The 19,088-nt window shown below is 38.7% G+C and overlaps 1 pseudogene; it reads left to right on the top strand.

The window, feature by feature from the left end:
- LOC102285128 (ataxin-3-like) overlaps positions 1 to 19,088 on the top strand; it is a 189,346-nt pseudogene that overhangs the window by 44,361 nt on the left and 125,897 nt on the right.

Below are 19,088 nucleotides of genomic sequence, written 5' to 3'. Positions count from 1 at the left end.
GGGGCAGTATCTAGAGTTGCTATAATGTATTACCTTAAGTGTCCAGTTTCCAACAAAACTTATGGGAATTGCAAAGAAATATAAATGTCTGTCCTAAATGCAGATGAAAACGCAGAAACTGTCTGTGAATGCAACCAGATGTCAAGGTTTAAGAGAAAAATATTTCAAAATAGCCATAACAAATATGTGGAACTCAAGTTAATGTGCCTGATGCACAGCAATGCCAAACACAGAAATTTGATTTTGAGCAGAAAAAGGCTTATTCCAGGGACCAAACAAGAAAAATGGGCAGCTCATGCCCCAAAGACACAAATTCCCTGATGGTTTTCAGGGAAAGGTTTTTAAAGGCAAAATTTGGAGTCAAGGTGTGTAATTTTCTTGTGACTGGTTGGTGGTAAAGTAACAGAGTGGTGGTCAGGAATTTATGCTCAGCCTGAAGTCACCATCCTACACTTAAGTGGGGGCCTTAGTTCCTGTGGAACAACTCAGAGATATTGTTGTGTGTATCGTTTGAGCAGGAACTGGGACTCTGCTTTATTGCTGCACTATTGTTTCTTGACTATTTTTCCTTTGTTTCTGCATTCCTTTACTTCCCTAATTAGTAACTACTTGAATGTGCCCTTTGGTCTAAGTGGTTGAAACCACTTTTTCTACAAGAAATGGGTGTTAACTAAAAAAAGACACACAGCTTTGAGAGTTGTGAGTCAAGTTTTATTTGGGGCAAAATGATTACTGCAGCCCAGTAGGCAGCACCTCAGATAGTTTTGAGACACTGCTCCAAAGAGGCAGTGCAAGACAGTCAACATATAAGATTTTGGTGAAGGGGAAATTCAGTACAATTAAGCCCTCCTTTTACAAAAGGTTTTCTGCTAGTTACAAGGATCTGATGTCATCATGAAGGGGTTTAGCACTTTCCTAGATGATGAGATACAAGAATTAGGATCATAAAGTCTGTTCCTGAAAATAACTATCTAAAACCTGTCCCATCGGATTCCTTGGAGCACAGAGAACCTCTCTCCAGCCTGAACTCCCTCGGGGTGTTAAAGGTTAACAGTTGCAGCAGCAAGGGGTTCAGTCTCCACAGAAAGTGTTAACTGCTCAGTCGTGTCTAACTCTTGGCAAATCCACAGACTGTAGCCCACTAGGCTCCTCTGTCCATGGGATTTTCCAGGCAAGAATAGTGGAGTGGGCTGCCATTTCCTTCTCCAGAGGATCTTCCTGACCCAAGGATAGAACCTTGGGTCTCCCACACTGCAGAGAGTTTCTTTACCATCTGAGCCACCAGGGAAGTGCATTATGCCCTTGTTCAGCCATTGACAGTAGTCTTGGCAAGTGCCAATTAGTAGTTGACATGGGGGACATGGAAACATTTTTCTACCCAGGAGTTCCCCACAGGGTCCTGCTCAGTTTCAAATATATTCAAAGAACTAAATAATTGCCAGTCCAAGTTCGATGCAGGATACAGGAAGCTTGGGGCTGGTGCACTGGGATGACCCAGAGGGATGCTATGGGGAGGAAGGTGGAAGGGGGGTTCAGGATTGGGAACACGTGTATGCCTGTGGTGGATTCATGTTGATGTATGGCAAAATCAATACAATATTGTAAACTAATTAGCCTCTAATTAAAATAAATAAATTTAATTAAAAAACAAGTTTAATAAGATAAATACAGTTATAATGAGGACTATGTTGAAAATTCCAGATGGAAAATCATAATTAGTAAGTGAAAATTTCACTAGAGAGGCTCAGTAGAATATCTGAACTGACAGAAAAAAGAATTAGTGAACTTAGAGACTATGCAATCTAAAGAACAAAGGAAAAAAGTAAATGGACAGAACTTCAAAGAAAAAGAGGGTAACTTGAAGAAAAACCACCATATGCATAATCTGACTGTCAGAAGACAAGGGAGAGAGAAAGTGACAGAAAAATATTAGGAGAAATAATAATTTAAAACCTTTAGAATTTGGTGAAAAACATGAATCTACATATGCAAATTCAAAAGACTCTAAGTTCAAAGAAATGCACTGTAGACATATCATATAAAAATGGTAAAACCAACAACAAAGAATCTTGAAAGACATAAAAAAAAATTGACTCATTACTTACAAAGGAGCACCAGTAAGATTAAAAACACTGTTTGTCATCAGAAACAACAAACATCAAAAGGCAGTGAGGTGACATATTTAAATTTTTAAAGAATTAAAACATGTCAACCCAGAATTCCAGATCTAGCAAAACTATCTCTCAAAAATAAAATCAAAGTAAGGCTGCTCATAGATAAGCAAAAATTGAGACACTTCTAGCAAGCAGACACAGCTTACAAGATATACGAGAGTTCTTCAGGATCAAAGTAAAGGATGCCTGCCAGCAATTTGAATCAACCCAATAAAGAAAGATAATTATGGTAAAGTTAATTATGAAATTACACAACATAGGAGAAATGCATATTTCCTCTCTGTTCTTAAGTGATTTTGAAAACAATTATATAAATCAGTATGCATATGATTTTATTTTTCAACCTATAACATTTCGAATATAACATATTTGCCAATAATAACACAAAGGAGTCATGTGGAAAAAAAGTCATTTTGGCAAAGTAAATGACCCCAGATGATACTGGAATCCACAGACCTGAGTGAGGAGAAACAGAAAGGTTAAATAAGAATATTATAGCAAACTATAAATATGTAATTGTTCTCTCTTCTCTACTCAACTTCTTTAAAAAATGTATGATTACATTAAGTTCAGTTCAGCTCCATTCCTTAGTCATGTCTGACTCTTTGCCATCCCATGGACTGAAGCGTGCCAGCCCTATCTGTCCATCACCAACTCCTGGAGTTTACCCAAACTCATGTACATTGAGTCAGTAATGCCATCCAATCCTCTCATCCTCTGTCTTACCTGTCTCCTCCCACATTCATTCTTTCCCAGCATAAGAGTCTTCATCTGTGAGTCAGCTCTTCATATCAGGTAGCCAAAGTATTGGAGTTTTAGCTTCAACATCAGTTCTTGCAACTAATATTCAGGACTGATTTCCTTTAGGATGGACTGGTTGGATCTCCTTGCAGTCCAAGGAACTCTCAAGAGTCTTATCCAACACCACAATTCAAAAGCATCAATTCTTCAGTGCTCAGCTTTCTTTATAGTCCAACTCTCACATCCATACACGACTACAGGAAAAGCCATAGCCTTGACTAGACGGACCTTTGTTGGCAAAGTAATGTCTCTGCATTTTAATATGCTGTCTAGGTTGGTCAGAACTTTCCTTCCAAGGAGTAAGCATCTTTTAATTTCATGGCTCCAATCACCATCTGCAGTGATTTTGGAGCCCAGAAAAATAAAGTTAGCCACTGTTTCCACTGTTTCCCCATCTATTTGCCATGAAGTGATGGGACCGGATGCCATAATCTTTGTTTTCTGAATGTTGAGCTTTAAGCCAACTTTTTCACTCTCCACTTTCACTTTCATCAAGAGGCTCTTTAGTTCTTCTTCATTTATGTGCCATAAAGGTGGTGTAATCTGCATATTCAGGTTATTGATATTACTCCCAGCAATCTTGATTTCAGCTTGTGCTTCATCCAGTCCAGCATTTCTCATGATGTACTCTGCATATAAGTTAAATAAGCAGGGTGACAATATATAGCCTTGATGTACTCCTTTCCCTATTTGGAACCAGTCTGTTGTTCCACGTCCGGTTCTAACTATTGCTTCCTGAACTGCATACAGGTTTCTCAAGAGGCAGGTCAGTTGGTCTGGTATTCTCTTCTCTTGAAGAATTTTCCACAGTTCATTGTGATTCACCCAGTCAAAAACTTTGGCATAGTCAATAAGGCAAAAATATATTTCTTTCCAGAACTCTCCTGATTTTTCAATGATCCAACGGTTGTTGGCAATTTGATCTCTGGTTCCTCTGCCTTTTCTAAGACCAGCTTGAAATCTGGAAGTTCACTGTTCATGTATTGCTAAAGCCTGGCTTGGAGAATTTTGAGCATTACTTTACTAATGTTTGAGATGAGTGCAATTTTGTTGTAGTTTCAGTATTCTTTGGCATTACCTTTCTTTGGGATTGGAGCGAGAACTAACCTTTTCCAGTCCTGTAACCACTGCCGAGTTTTCCAAATTTGCTGGCATATTGAGTGCAGCATTTTCACAGCATCATCTTTTAGGATTTGAAATAACTCAACTGGAATTCCATCACCTCCACTAGCTTTTTTCATAGTGATGCTTCCTAAGGCCCACTTGACTTCACATTCCAGGATGTCTGGCTCTAGGTGAGTGATCACACCATCGTGATTATCTGGTTCATCAAGATATTTTTTGTACTTTTCTTCTGTGTATTCTTGCCACCTCTCCTTAATATCTGCTGCTTCTGTTTAGTCCATACCATTTCTGTCCTTTATTGAGCCCATCTTTGCATGAAATATTCCCTTGGTATCTCAAACTTTCATGAAGAGATCTCTAGTCTTTCTCATTCTATTGTTTTCCTCTATTTCTTTGCATTGATCACTGAGGAAGGCTTTATCTATCCTTGCTATTCTTTGGAACTCTGCATTCAAATGGATATATCTTTCCTTTTCTCTGTTGATTTTGGCTTCTCTTCTTTTCACAGCCATTTGTAAGCCTTCCTCAGACAGCCATTTTGCTTTTTTGCATTTCTTTTTCTTGGGAATGGTCTTGATCCAGCTGGAGCAGCAAGCAGCAGCTTTGTGGCACTGGAGTGGTGAGCCACCCAAGAGGAGATATCCAACGTCCAAGGTCAGGAGCGGCGGCTGTGAGGAGATACCCCACGGCCGAGGTCACAGAAACCCCAGTTAGAGGGTAGGTGCTGAGAAAGGGCATCAGAGGTCAGACAGACTAAAACCATAATCATGGAAAACTAACAAATCTGGTCACATGGACCACAGCCTTGTCTAACTCAATGAAACTAAGCCATGTAGTGTACGGCCATCCAAGACAGGTCATGGTGGAGAAGTCTGACAGAATGTGGTCCACTGGAGAAAGGAATGGCAAACCACTTCAGTATTCTTGCCTTGAGAAACCCATGAACAATATGAAAAGGCAAAACAATAGGACACTGAGATAGGAACTTCCTAGGTCTGTAGGTGCCCCATATGCTACTGGAGATCACTGGAGAAATAACTCTGGAAAGAATAAAGAGACGGAGTCAAAAGAAAAAAAAAAAAAAACAGCACCCAGTTGTGGATGTGACTGGTGATAGAAGCAAGGTCCAATGCTGTAAAGAGCAATATTGCATAGCAACCTAGATTGTTAGGTAATGAATCAAGGCACATTGGAAGTGGTCAAACAGGAAACGACAAAAGTGAACATCAACATTTTAGGAATCAGCGAACTAAAATGGACTTGAATCGGTGAATTTAACTCAGATGATCATTATATTTACTACTGTGGGCAAGAATCCATTAGAAGAAATGGAGTAGCCCTCATAGTCAACAAGAGAGTCTGAAATGCAGTACTTGGATGCAATCTCATAAACAACAGAATGATCTCTGTTCATTTCCAAGCCAAACCATTCAATATCATGGTAATCCAAGTCTATGTCCTGACGAGTAATGCTAAAGAAGCTGAATTTGAACAGTTCTATGAAGACCTACAAGACCTTCTAGGACTAATACCAAAAAAGATGTCTTTTTTGGAATGCAAATATAGGAAGTCAAGAAACACCTGTGTAACAGGCTAATTTGGTGTTGGAGTACAGAATGAAGCAGGGCAAAGGCTAATAGAGTTTTGCCAAGAGAACGCACTGGTCATAGCAAACACCCTCTTCCGACAACACAAGAGAAGACTACATATGGACATCACCAGATGGTTAACACTGAAATCAGATTGATTATATGCTTTGCAACCAAAGTTGGAGAAGCTCTATACAGTCAGCAAAAACAAGACCGGGAGCCAACTGTGACTCAGATCATGAACTCCTTATTGCCAAATTCAGACTTAAATTGAAGAAAGTAGGGAAAACCAATAGACCATTCAGGTATGTCCTAAATCAAATCCCTTATGATTATACAGTGGAAGTGAGAAATAGATTTAAGGGACTAGATCTGATAGACAGAGTGCCTGATGAACTATGGATGGAAGTTTGTGATATTGTACATTAAGCAATAATTGTAATAAATATGTTTGGGCTAGTAACATATACAGTTCTAACTTGTTTAATGACAAAACCAAAAAGGAGAAAAGGTGAGTAGAGCAATAATAATGATACCTATATTTAAATGGAAATAAGTCAGTATGAAAGGTGGCTGAGTGGTAAAGAACCCACCTGCTAAGGCACGAGATGTTGATTCAATACCTGGGCAAGAAGATTCCCCTAGAGAAGGAAATGGCAAATCACTTCAGTATTCATACCTAAGAAGTGCCATGGACAGAGAAGCCTGGCGGGCTACAGCCCATGAGGTCACCAAAAAGTCAGACCTGGCATGGGAATCAAACAACATGGTCAATATAAACCTGAAGAATATTTGGATACATTAAGTTGTATATGGTAAATCCTAAAGGAACCACTAAGGAAATAGCCAAAAAAAAAAAAGTCAGTATACAATGTATATGGAGTAAAATATTAATAATAAATTGAAATTTTACAGCAGAAAATATTCTAGTCTAGTCAAAGCTATAGTTTTTCCAGTAGGGATGTATGGATGTGAGAGTTGGACTATAAAGAAAACTGAAGAAAAAAAAAAGAAAACTGAGTGCTGAAGAATGGATGCTTTTGAACTTTGTTATTGGAGAAGTCTCTTGAGAGTCCCTTTGACTGCAAAGAGATTCAACCAGTCCATCCTAAAGGAAATCAGTCTTGAATATTCATTGGAAGGATTGATGCTGAAGGTGAAACTCCAATACTTTGGTCACCTGATGCGAAGAACTGACTCATTGGAAAAGACCTGGATGCTCGGAAAGGTCGAAAGCAGGAGGAGAAAGGGATGACAGAGGATGAGATGGTTGGATGAGATCACCAACTCAATGTACATTAGTTTGAGTAAACTCAGGCAGTTGGCAATGGACAGGAAGGCCTGGCATGCTGTAGGTCATGGAGTCTCAAAGAGTCAGACACGACTTAGTGACTGAACTGAAATGAACTGAGAAAATATTCACTTAATGCAAAGTCTGCTTTATTGACTATGCCAAAGACTTTGACTCTATGGATCACAAAAAACTGTGGAAAATTTTGAAAGAGATGGGAATATCATACCACCTGACATTCCTCTTGAGAAACTTATATGCAGGTCAGGAAGCAACAGTTAGAACTGGACATGGAACAACAGACTGGTTCCAAATAGGGAAAGGAATATGTCAAGGCTTTATATTGTCACCCTGTTTATTTAACTTATATGCAGAGCACATCATGAGAAGTGCTGGGCTGGATGAAGCACAAGCTGGAATCAAGATTGCTGGAAGTAATATCAATAACCTCAGATATCCAGATGACACCACCTTTATGGCAGAAAATGAAGAATTAAAGAGCCTCTTGATGAAAGTGAAAGAGGGGAGTGAAAAAAATTGGCTTAAAGCTCAACATTCAGAAAATGAAGATCATGGTATCTGGTTCCATCACTTCTATGGCGAATAGATGGGGAAACAGTGGAAACAGTGGCTGACTTTATTTTTCTGGGCTCCAAAATCACTGCAGATGGTGACTGCAGCCATGAAATTAAAAGATGCTTACTCCTTGGAAGGAAAGTTCTGACCAACCTAGATAGCATATTCAAAAGCAGAGACATTATTTTGCCAACAAAGTTCCGTCTATTCAAAACTATGGTTTTTCCAGTGATCATGTATGGATGTGAGAGTTGGACTATAAAGAAAGTTGAGTGCCGAAGAATTGATGCTTTTGAACTGTGGTGTTGGAGAAGAGTCTTGAGAGTCCCTTGGACTACAAGGAAATCCAATCAGTCCAACCTAAAGGAGATCAGTCATGGGTGTTCATTCGAAGGACTGATGTTGAGGCTGAAACTCCAATATTTTGGCCACATGATCCGAAGAGCTGATTGACTGGAAAAGACTCTGATGCTGGGAAAGATTGATGGCAGGAGGAGAAGGGGACAACAGAGGATGAGATGGTTGAATGGCATCACCAATTCAATGGACATGGGTTGGGGTGGGCTCTGGGAGTGATGGACACGGAGGCCTGGCATGCTGTGGTGCATGGGGTCGCAAAGATTCAGACACGTCTGAGCAATTGTACAGAACTGAACTGAACTGAACATGCAGTGCCTAAAGAATAAAGAAAGAAAGAAAAAAATGCATGATACATACAGAAAACAAAATGTAAATGGTAGATGTAAGTCCAATTGCTCCATTATATCAATATGAAAATTAAGTGTGAATGAATTAACCTAACTGAAAGGCAGTCTGTCAGACCTGATACAAATACAAATAAACAATCAAAATATATGTTATTTATAGAGATTCCTTCTTGATTCAAAGATGTAAAGACATTGAAAGTAAAAGGATGGAAAAATATACTATGGAAATCAACTGTAAGAATACAGGAGTGGCTAATACATCAGGACGTGACTGAAATAGAAATGAGAGGAATTGACAATTCAACAATAATAGTTGATTTCTATACCTCACCTTCACTCTCAATAGTGGATACAACTAAGCAGAATTTCAACAAATTTATACTATAAACCAAGTATTCTTGACCTGTCTACTGAACACTGTATCCAACAATTGCAGAATATATAGCTTTGTCATAGATCATTTCTAGGAAATGAAATATGTCAAGTAATTTAAATGAATTATAATAGTACCAATAAGTTCTCTGATCACAAATAAATAAAATTAGCAATCAATAATGGAAAGAAATTTGAGAAACTCACAAAAAATTGAAGATAAAGAATACGGATTTATTTATTTTACTTTTGGCTGACCTAGATCTTCATTGCTGTGCACTGGCTTTCTCTAGCTGTGGAAAGCAGAGACTACTCTTTGTTGAAGTGTACTGGCTTCCTCTTGTGGTGGCCTCTCTTGTTGTAGAGCTCAGGCTCTAGTGCACACAGGTTTCAGTGGTTGTGGCATGTAGGCTCAGTCGTTGTGGCACACAGGCTCTAGAGTGTGGCTCAGTAGTCGTGGCACACAAGTTCTAGCGTGTGACTCAATAACTGTGGACCCAGGCTCTAGAATGTGGCTCAGTAGTTGTGGCACATAGGCTCTAGACTGTGGCTGAGTAACTGTGTCACACAGGCTCTACAGTATGGCTCAGTGGTTGTGGCACACGGGCTCTAGAGTGTGGCTCAGTGGTTGTGGCACACGGGCTCTAGGTGTGGCTCTGTGGTAGTGGCACACCGGCTCTAGAGTGTGGCTCTGTGGTAGTGGCACACGGGCTCTAGGGTGTGGCTCAGTGGTTTGGCACACGGGCTCTAGGGTGTGGCTCAGTGGTTTGGCACACAAGCTCTAGGGTGTGGCTCTGTGGTTGTGGCACACGGGTTCTAGGTGTGGCTCTGTGGTAGTGGCACACCGGCTCTAGAGTGTGGCTCTGTGGTAGTGGCACATGGACTCTAGAGTATGGCTCAGTAATTGTGGTGCATGGGCTTAGTTGCCTCATGGCTTGTAGAATCTTCTCATTGGACCACCAGGGAAGTCCAATAGCATAGTTTTCAATAGCCAATGGATCAAAGAAGAAATTATAGAGAAATTACAAACATGAAGATGCAAGTAAATGAAGATACAATGCATCATATCCTGTGGGACTGATGTAGCTAAAGTAGTACTTAGAGGGATATGCATAACTGCAAAAACACTTCAGTGAAGAAGAAGCAAGATTTCAAACCAGTAACCTAACCTTCTACCTTAAGACACTGGAGAAAGATGAGCAAACTAAACATACAGAATGCTGAAGGAGAAAATAGCAAAGGAAACAGGAAATAAAGAAATACAAAGTAAAAACTGTAGAGAAATTCAATGATATGAAACCTGGTTTTCTGAAATGATCAACAAAGTGACAATTTTTTAGTCCGATTAAAGATAAAATTGTAAGAAAATCAGAAAGAGAGAGAGAGAACAATAAGACTCAATTTAGTAGCACTGGAAATGGTGTAAGCATATAATTGCTGACCTTACAGAAATAAAAATGATTACAAAGGAATACTATGAATAATTATAGGCTAATCTGTTATATGACTTAGATGACATGAGCAAATTCCTAGAAAGTCTCAAACTATAAAACTAACTCAAAAATAAATAGAAAATATGAGCAGACCTAGAATATATAAAGTAATTAAGCTAGTAATCAAAAAGCTACAAAGAAAATTGTTTTACTGTTATCATGTAAGATACCATTGTAATTTTCATAGTAGAATACTGATTTTTTGATGATTTATATATTTGATAAGAACAATTTAAAACCAATAGCAAATGTGAATATCTAATTTATAAACTAAAAAAAAAAAACTTTAATGTCAAAAACAAGAAAAAAATAAAATAGAAAAGTCTGGGCTCATTGGCTTCACTAGTAAATTCTAACCCACATCTTATTAAGAATAAATATTAACTCTTCACAGGCACTCCCAAATAATAAAAGAAAAGGAAACTCCCAATTCATTCTATGAAACTGATATTATCCTGATACTAAAATCAAAGACATCACAAGAAAAGAACCCTACACACCAATATCTCTTATGAATACAAAAATCCTCAACAAATTCTAACCAACCAAACACTATAATATATAAAAGGATTACAGGCTGTGGTCAAGTGGAATTCAACCCAATAACCCAACTTCAATTTAAAACTCAAAATCAGTTAATTTAATATCCTGTGTCTACAGAGTAAAAGTCCAAAATCACATGAGCTGAAATTCTCTAGCTTTAATATGGTTGGTTTTAAAACCTGGAGTGGGCCCAGCCCTTCAAGATAAATAGTCAGATGTTAAGGATTTCAGAGGAACAGTATATATGGATTTGCATCCTAATTCTAGTGTATGCAGTGAAGACCTATCAATCACCTTCAAATGAACCAAAGGTCCCCAGTGCTTTTGTGGGAAACAGTGCATCTTCATTATTCAAATGCCTTTTTCTTTGTTTTGCATTACCTTCATATTAAAACAAATTTTCCCTAAATTATGAAAGCTGTCCTCCACCCAAACAGACTATAATTATCACCTCTTTGTTAAATGGTAACTTGTTAGGGCCTAATTTACATTCTTTGTATTTATCAGTTTCCATATAACCTTCCAAAGCTCATCACATTAGTTCATGATTTAAATTGCAGATTTCCTCCAATGAATATATTGCTTTTGTGTATAAGATAGATTTTTTATATTTTTTTTGAAAAACTATTTATGATGATGCCTTTGTCTCTGAACAAGGCTTTACTATGTCTTATGTGAGCTATATACAAGCAAACATTTTCACAACTACCAGTTAAATATAACTGTTTATTTTAGGTATGTTTCTCTCTCTTTCTCTTTTTTTTTAATCTTTATTTTCTGAACTAGAGCTTCAAGAAATATGCCATAAGTAATTGGGAATTTGTACATAGAGCAGGTTATGGACCATCACAGATGGGTGCTGTTGTCATATCCATGTTTCCTGAATGGCTTAGCCTTGCAGAATTGTCCATTTAAATTGTATTAAATGAAATACAGTGTCATGCTCAGGTGTAGAACCTTCTGGGACCTTCTGGGACTTAACATTTGGGGAGGGAGATGAAGACCATGTGGGCAACAGTAATAGAGAAATTGGCTTGACTGTAACTCTGATTTTATAGGGATGGAGAGCATATTAAATAAATAGAATTAGAATACAGAGTGGACTATTATAGAAAATGGTTACACAGGAGAGAACAAGAATCAGGGGACCAGAACATCAAGCCACATTTGAAGCTTAGGCCACAGAAATTTATGAGGCTATACAGCCATCAGGTGGCTCAGATGGTAAAGAATTCCCCTGCCATGCAGGAGACCTGGGTTGGGCAGATTCCCCTGCATTAGGAAATGTCAACCCACTCCAGTATTCTTACCCAAAGAATTCCATGGACAGAGGAGCCTGGCATTCCATGGGGTCTCAAAGAGTCGGACTCGACTGAGTGACTAACACAGTAAACATACATTGAAAATGGAAGAAGCAGCCTGGCAGAGTGAGCTTGCCTGGAGTTTGGAGCTACACTTCTTGGGCTGGTACCCGTGTCCTAGCACCTGCAACAACACGCTTTGAATGAGTTGTCTGATCTCTGTCTGCCTCAGTCTTCTCCTACCTTAAATTTGAGGAATGGTAGTATATATTATATTTTACAGGATCATTACAAATGAATTTATATAAAGCTCTTAAAGGAAGTTTGACACATGGTGAGGATTCAATTAAATGTACTAATTTTTACTTTTATAGATTTTAACGTTGACCACTGCACACCAGAAAAAGAAGGAAAAACTAAAGACAATGTTACAAATTCTCAGATATACAGAAAAAAAAAAAAACCTTCCCAACACCTATCAAAAGTGAAAATTTGCAATGGTGCTGGACATGAAAGGAGGGAGGACAACAGGACACATTAGAGTTTAGAGGAAGATTTTCAGATAGGTATACACACCCGTAAGGGGGGTATAGAACACCCTGTGAGGACTGCAAGCCACTGGCTGCTGCTAAGTCGCTTCAGTCGTGTCCGACTCTGTGCGACCCCATAGACGGCAGCCTACCAGGCTCCCCCATCCCTGGGATTCTCCAGGCAAGAATACTGGAGTGGGTTGCCATTTCCTTCTCCAATGCGCAAAATCACAATACTCAGGATGTATGAAGCCTTCATGTAGATGAAAACAGATGCCTACTGCAGCCATCTGCTTCTCACACAGGAATGCAAGGGATATAAGGACTCAAAACACTCTGAACTTTTATACAGGGGAAACAAAGAAGCACGAGCAGAGATGAGAAGAATACACTGAGAGTGGAAACATGGATGAACTGCAAGGTTAAACGAATGAAAGGAAGTTAAAAATCAGTTCAGTTCATTTCAGTTCAGTCACTCTTTCGTGTCCGACTCTTTGCAACCCCATGAATCGCGGCACACCAGGCCTCCCTGTCCATCACAAACTCCCAGAATTCACTGAGACTCACGTCCATTGAGTCAGTGATGCCATCCAGCCATCTCATCCTCTGTCATCCCCTTCTTGTCCTGCCCCCAATTCCTCCCAGCATCAGAGTCTTTTCCAATGAGTCAACTCTTCGCATGAGGTGGCCAAAGTACTGGAGTTTCAGCTTCAGCATCATTCCTTCCAAAGAAATCCCAGGGCTGATCTCCTTCAAATGGACTGGTTGGATCTCCTTGCATTCCAAGGGACTCTCAAGAGTCTTCTCCAACACCACAGTTCAAAAGCATCAATTCTTCGGCGCTCAGCCTTCTTCACAGTCTAACTCTCACATCCATACATGACCACAGGAAAAACCATAGCCTTGACTAGATGGACCTTTGTTGGCAAAGTAATGTCTCTGCTTTTGAATACGCTATCTAGGTTGGTCATAACTTTCCTTCCAAGGAGTAAGCGTCTTTTAATTTCATGGCTGCAGTCACCTTCTGCAGTGATTTTGGAGACCAAAAAAATAAAGTCTGACACTGTTTCCACTGTTTCCCATCTATTTCCCATGAAGTGATAGGACCAGATGCCATCATCTTCGTTTTCTGAATGTTGAGCTTTAAGCCAACTTTTTCACTCTCCTCTTTCACGTTCATCAAGAGGCTTTTTAGTTCCTCTTCATTTTCTGCCATAAGGGTGGTGTCATATGCATGTCTGAGGTTATTGATATTTCTCCTGGCAATATTGATTCCAGCTTATGTTTCTTCCAGTCCAGCGTTTCTTATGATGTACTCTGCATATAAGTTAAATAAGCAGGGTGACAATATACAGCCTTGACGTACTCCTTTTCCTATTTAGAACCAGTCTGTTGTTCCATGTCCAGTTGTAACTGTTTCTTCCTGACCTGCATACAGACTTCTCAAGAGGCAGGTCAGGTGGTCTGGTATTCCCATCTCTTTCAGAATTTTCCACAGTTTATTGTGATCCACACAGTCAAAGGCTTTGGCATAGTCAATAAAGCAGAAATAGATGTTTTTCTGGAACTCTCTTGCTTTTTCCATGATTCAGTGGATGTTGACAATTTGATCTCTGGTTCCTCTGCTTTTTCTAAAACCAGCTTGAACATCAGGAAGTTCACGGTTCACATATTGCTGAAGCCTGGCTTGGAGAATTTTGAGCATTACTTTACAGCACGTGAGATGAGTGTAATTGTGCAGTAGTTTGAGCATTCTTTGGCATTGCCTTTCTTTGGGATTGGAAGGAAAACTGACCTTTTCCAGTTCTTTGGCCACTGCTGAGTTTTTCAAATTTGCTGGCATATTGAGTGCAGCACTTTCACAGCACCATCTTTCAGGATTTGGAATAGCTCAACTGGAATTCCATCACCTCCAGTAGCTTTGTTCGTAGTGATGCTTTCTAAGGCCCACTTGACTTCACATTCCAGGATGTCTGGCTCTAGGTCAGTGATCACACCATCGTGATTATCTGGGACATGAAGATCTTTTTTGTACAGTTCTTCTTTGTATTCTTGCCACCTCTTCTCAATATCTTCTGCTTCTGTTAGGTCCATACCATTTCTGTCCTTTATCAAGCCCATCTTCGCATGAAATGTTCCCTTGGCATCTCTAATTTTCTTGAAGAGATCTCTAGTCTTTCCCATTCTGTTGTTTAAAAATCAGTAGTGGACATAAAATAAAAGTAAAATCATCATTTCTGAAATAAGGAAGACAAAGTCAAGACACCTTCTGAAAAAGAAGGTGAAAGAAAGAGCAAAGCTCTTAAGACAATGGGGCTTTCTTGGTGACACAGAGGTAAAGAATCTGCCTGCAATGCGGGAGACCCGGGTTCCATGCCTGGGTCAAGGAAATCCTTTGGAAAAGGGAATGGCTACCCACTCTAATATTATGCCTGGAGAATTCCGTGGACAGAGGAATCTTGTGGGCTACAGCCCATGGGGTCACAAAGAGTTGAACACCACTGAGCAACTGACGCTTTCACTTTTCCACTTATTTGGAATAAAATAGATGATGAAAGGTTCCGAAAAGAGAACTACAGATTACAGTGAGAACAAATAATAGATAAAAACAACACCTCAAGGGATGTTGGAAGAACAGAACCTGAAAGAGGTACTTGTTCCTGTAGATTAAAAATAAACTCTCTTGCTTAAACTTCAGAAGGCTAATTAAGCTAGCTTACTGGAAATGATTTAAATATTAATATGGTAATTTAGTATGGGTGTGAAAGTAAAACAGGTAAACAAAAATAATTGAAGTGACTGTCGCTCAGTCTTATCCAACTCTTTGTGACCCCATGGACTATGCTGCTGCTGCTAAGTCACTTCAGTCATGTCAGACTCTGTGTGACCCCATGGACTGCAGCCCACCAGGCTCCCCCATTCCTGGGATTCTCCAGGCAAGAACACTGAAGTGGGTTGCCATTTCCTTCTCCAATGCATGAAAGTGAAAAGTGAAAGTGAAGTCGCTCAGTCGTATCCGACCCTCAGTGATCCCATGGACTGCAGAAATCCTCCGTCCATGGGATTTTCCAGGCCAGAATACTGAAGTGGGTGGCCTTTCCCTTTTCCAGGGGATCTCTCCAACCCAGGGATCAAACTCAGGTCTTTGGCATTGCAGGTGGATTATTTACCAGCTGAGCCACAAGGGAAGCCCAAGAATACTGGAGTGGGTAGCCTATCCCTTCTCCAGGGGATCTTCCCAACCCAGGCATTGAAAGGGGGGTCTCCTGCATTGCAGGTGGATTCTTTACCAGCTGAGCCACAAGGGAAGCCCAAACAAAAATAAACCAACAGTTAATCTTCCTCCCAAGGTGGAAAAACTTCTCTCTATGAAAGGAAATTCTTACCAGCTAGACATACCCAAGATTCTTTCTTTCTTTCTTTTACCACAAGGCATTACATCTGTGTTTCATTCTGTCTTGGTTCAAATTATTTTCTGTGAGGGTCTGTTTACACATGCACATGAAATATTTGTTTCCAATTTGTCTGCCTCATTTTTATATAGCTGATTCTTAGACCCAAATGCAATATTCTTTCCATCCAATATTATTTACTTTGACATAATTTATAAACTGCCCCAGTCAACTTATTTGATTCATCTAGAAGCCACAAAACTCACTAAAAGTTACCAAAACTACAGGAATGCAAAAAGGACACCTGAAATAATTATGGTGACTTTATATGTGAATAAAGAGAATTTTGTAGAACAGTGTATTAAATATTTCACAGTTGTCTAGTATACATGTCAAGGATCAAGGCAAAGATGTTGTACAAAACACAAAGCAATGTTTCAGAAATCCACAAGGAACCTGTGATTTCATTATTTAGAACATAGTTAACACTGAAGTTTTAGTCACTCAGTCTGTTGGACTCTTTGAGACTCCATGGACTATAGTCTTTTAGGCTCCTCTATCCATGGGATTTCTCAACAAGAATACTAGAATGGTTTGCCATTCCTTTCTCCAGGGGATCTTCCCAATCCAAAAATAATCCAGGGATGGAACCCAGGTCTCCTGCATTGCAGGTGGATTCTTTACCGTCTGAACTGAATGTAGTTAACCCTGAAACCAAAACACTACTATGTAGTTATTCAAGACATGTATTTAACACACACACACACACACACACACTAATATTACACTGCTGCTGCTGCTAAGTTGCTTCAGTCGTGTCCGACTCTGTGCGACCCCATAGGCGGCAGCCCACCAGGCTCCCCTGTCCCTGGGATTCTCCAGGCAAGAACACTGGAGTGGGTTGCCATTTCCTTCTCCAATGCATGAAAGTGAAAAGTGAAAGTGAAGTCGCTCAGTCGTGTCTGACTCTTAGTGACCCCACGGACTGCAGCCTACCAGGCTCCTCCCTTCATGGGATTTTCCAGGCAAGGGTACTGGAGTGGGGTGCCATTGCCTTCTCTGAATATTACACAGAGCAATATAAAATTTAAAATAAATGGAGCTGCATTTACTGTGTTTATCATCATTAAGATGGTATGTAATAAAGGGTTTTTTCCCTCATTTCCTTTAGAACAGAGTCATCATGTGGCATGGTTGCCGAAACTCACACAAGCGCATCTTCTTTAATAGACAGAATAGTCCTAGATTTCGTTTCCATTAAAGCAATACATTTATTTCCAAGGTTATTAGCCTGAATTATACTTCATGGATAAAAAGATGTTCTATTTATCTTTTAGAAGGGTACTTAGTAGGACTTTCTGAAAAGGGACCAGGCTCATCATCTGGCTTGAAATTGCTTAGGCTGAAAGAAAGTTATCTTTGATCACTTTAATGGCATAATTTATGCTTAACGTTTTGGTAGTTGCTATGGAGACTTCAGAATTGGTTTCATCTGTTAAATATAGTGTTCTTTCACTTGTATCTCATTTGCATCTTAAAGACCTACCTTCTATCACTTCTCCACAAGTACCTTCAGTGATGGTAGCTTTCAGCTGCTTTATCTGACAGCTTTTAAATGAAGTCCACAATTTTGGTCTACCAAAACTGACTTCACATAAAATATGTTTTCTAAATTACTCTTTGAAAGGTTTATACTTCTATTTCATTGTTAAATTAGTAGGTTTTTACAACATTCTCCAAAGTGAAGCAGTATTATCGATCACATATCCATTGATTTAATTTTAATTCCAATCCTGTTATAATAAATACTACACAAACAAATTGATAACAGAGAAAGATGACCTATCTTCTGACTTTTTCCAATAATTACAAGTAGACATATTTTTTGCCATCTCTGAGCAACATATTATTACTGATAACATGAGAGTAACACTAGTAGCAAACTCACAGGCATTCTTACCATCACAAACTGAGGCAAGAAAGCATTCACTTAAAGAGAAAGCATGGACTAATGTTTCTGGTTCAGGAAGATATAAGCTTATATGAATATTTATTTAAAAACAAAACAAGCCCAATGATACCACTCTGGGACTCCTGTACTGTGAGCCCTCCATGGCCTTGTTCACACGGACATGTGATGTCAAGTCACAGGATCAAAACTTTTGCTTCCACATAAGATGGTTTTATTTTATCCCAGCATGCTTTTAACTTTAAACACTAACAATGGGAATCTCTTGCTAAGTTTTAAAATGCTTTCCATTTATGCAGAACAGAAATACACAGTAAGATATTTTCATGCAAAGCATATACCCTCTAAATTTAAAGAAATAGTAAAAAAAAAAAAAAAGATGATGGACGTTTGAAAGCCACAAAGATTTGGTATTGATGCTTAAAAGAAAAGTAGTAGCATACTTATAAGCTGTTTTTAATTATGACTTTTCTTTTTAAAATTAAACTAGTTATATTTGCAGTTTAATCTTTTGAGTAATACTTTTTGGAAGAAATTATTATTTGTCATAATGATTCTTTCTGTTCTTTCCAAATACATTGTTCCCAATCTTAAGAAGTGGACATCTTAAATAATTCAAACATTGTAACCCTTGTTTGATAAGCTGTAGACATGAATTGTATTACATGGAGTCTGTAATTAACAGTAGTATTCTGTGTACTTTAAAATTCACTGAGAATATAGATTATATGTTAATGTTCCTAACAAATAATAATAATAACAAAGAGGTTATGAGAAAACATTTGAAGTGATGGATATGCTTATGGCATAGATTGTGGTGATGGTTTCTCCAGTGTATAATTCCAAACTCATCAAATTATATATATATATATTAAATATGTATAGAAATTTATATGTAAATTATACCTCAATTAAGTGGTTTTTTAAAATTGTAAATGAAAAAAAAATGAGAGAGGAAATTAAACTGTTCCAAATATTGATGGATGGTAACTTAAGAGTTAGAAAATAAAAAGACAGTGTTTCAATCAGGAGCAAAAAATGGTTCATTTCTTTTTGGAGTGTATTTATTTCAAGGGAGACCCATGGCTGTGCTAAGAATCAGAGTTAGGAGTTCTGGGGAGAGGGATAGCTGTCAAAATTTAACTCAAGGTTCAATTTTACTCAAAGAGTCCATCAACAAAAAATTAAAATGGACATTTTTGAAGGAGTGTACATAAATATGCTG

The sequence above is a fragment of the Bos mutus genome, chromosome 4 (genome assembly GCF_027580195.1).
Source record: "Bos mutus isolate GX-2022 chromosome 4, NWIPB_WYAK_1.1, whole genome shotgun sequence".
Lineage (NCBI taxonomy): Eukaryota > Metazoa > Chordata > Mammalia > Artiodactyla > Bovidae > Bos > Bos mutus.
The sequence above is the reverse complement of the archived record's forward strand: the minus strand, read 5'-3'. Positions and strand labels throughout refer to the sequence as shown.